Source organism: Pteropus alecto, unplaced genomic scaffold, assembly GCF_000325575.1.
Source record: "Pteropus alecto unplaced genomic scaffold, ASM32557v1 scaffold5, whole genome shotgun sequence".
Taxonomy (NCBI): domain Eukaryota; kingdom Metazoa; phylum Chordata; class Mammalia; order Chiroptera; family Pteropodidae; genus Pteropus; species Pteropus alecto.
Genome location: NW_006441953.1, coordinates 33,079,608 through 33,081,258, shown reverse-complemented (window position 1 = coordinate 33,081,258; position 1,651 = coordinate 33,079,608). Strand labels below are relative to the sequence as shown.

General features: G+C 64.9%; 1 protein-coding gene across 5 annotated transcripts in view; it reads left to right on the top strand.

Annotated features, from left to right (window-relative positions):
• Positions 1-1,651, top strand: part of MAEA (macrophage erythroblast attacher) — a 25,613-nt gene that overhangs the window by 13,467 nt on the left and 10,495 nt on the right. The window lies entirely within an intron of this gene.

Genomic DNA, 1,651 nt, shown 5'->3' with positions numbered 1-1,651 from the left:
CGGGCGGGGGGCAGCCTCTGCAGGAGGGCTGCTGCGCACCACGAGGGCGCCCGGCCCGGCGGGGCGGGGTCCCTTGACTCGCTCCCCTCCTTCTCTGCGGACCGTTTGCGCCTTTCTCCTGCCTCTGCCCCGTTTAGCTGGGGGCCACCAGCTCTGCTGTGGGGCAGTGGTCCCCCTGGTCCCCCTGGCCAGCGTCCACCACGGGGGTCCCACAGCCTTCAGGGTTGCGTGGACCACAGTGTCTGCCCCTGCCCCTTGCTCTGTTCTTGTCCAGATCTGAGGCGAAGTCCATGTCCCACGCTAACTACGACAACCCCAGCTGGGGGTACCTGCCTCGGCCACTTCTCTGTCTCGTGCTGGGCCCCCCTGAGCCCACCTCTCCTCGGCCAGTCTGCACATGGCCAGCCTTCTTGGGCCTATCTGCTCCCCACCGTGGCCTGCTCATGTGCCCCCACCTCGGCTGCACACCCAGCATGAGACCCCAGTCCCCGGGAGGGGTGGCCTTGGGACCCCTGGGTGCTGAGCTCATGCCCCTGTACAGGTGTCCACAGGTCCTGGTCACGCACCCTCACCCCCACTACATCCCGTCTGGTGTCACCATCCTGGTCTCAGTCCCCAGGTTGTAGCAGGGCCCCCCCGCCCTCAGGCAGGCTCTGCCTCAGCACCTGTACTGGTCCACTCGTCTTCCCCCTTCTGCCGAATTTTGCTTGTGACGCTGTCCACCTGAGCACCTGGCCTCCCCGAGCCACCCACAGGCCCCTTCAATGTGGCCTTCGCGTACAACAGAGAGGAGAGCTCTTGCTTGCACCCCGGCCTGGGCAGCGAGGCCACCAGTCTCAATCAAGTGTGCTGCCCAGTGGTCCCTCCTGCCTGTCCCACCGGTGCTTTCCCCCTGCACCCGCAAGGGAGCGGCCGAGTGCACCTGTGTGCCCCTCCTGGTCCTGAGTCACACGTGCTGTGTGCTGGAGGCTGCACTCTGGACTCGGATGGGCCTCCTTGAGGGTACCGTGTGCATGGGCATGGGAGGGCTGTGGCCGTCTGATCGGGCAGAGCAGCCTCATCTGGGAGACTCGAGGCGCGGCTCGGAGCAGTGGGCGGGGAGGGTCTGGGCTCGGGGAACGCAGTGTGCCGGGAGATGTGGGGTCCCCCTGACTGAGAAGGCTGGGTGAGGCTGGGCGGGGCAATGCTTTAAAGGGCTCGTCTGGTTGCTCTGTGAGGACTGGAGAACAGGGACTCGGAGGGAGCTGCTAGGCAAGGGGGACAGCGGTCAGGTCCTGGACGTCCTGTAATAACGACGCCACAGACTTCCACATGGAACCGCAGCTTCACAGCACGCACAGAAACGAAGGACACTTCTGAAAGCAGACGTAGACGTGTGTCGCGGTCGTTCACCAGAAGACACGATGAAGGGGGGGGTACCACCAGCCCAGACGCGGCTGAGTGCCACCGCAGTCGTGGAGAATGCCCCCGGCATTGTCCCCGTCCCTCTGCGCGAGAGGTCACAATGCTGGCCTCTCCGCGGGCCGGGAGGGCACCTGGTTTTCAGTTTTGGTGTGCGTTGTGCACCTTGGCCTCCTTCAGCCAGCTGGTTGACTGGCTTTGTTGTGACTCCCACAACCAAGGGCCCATGCACATCAGAATATCAGCAGGA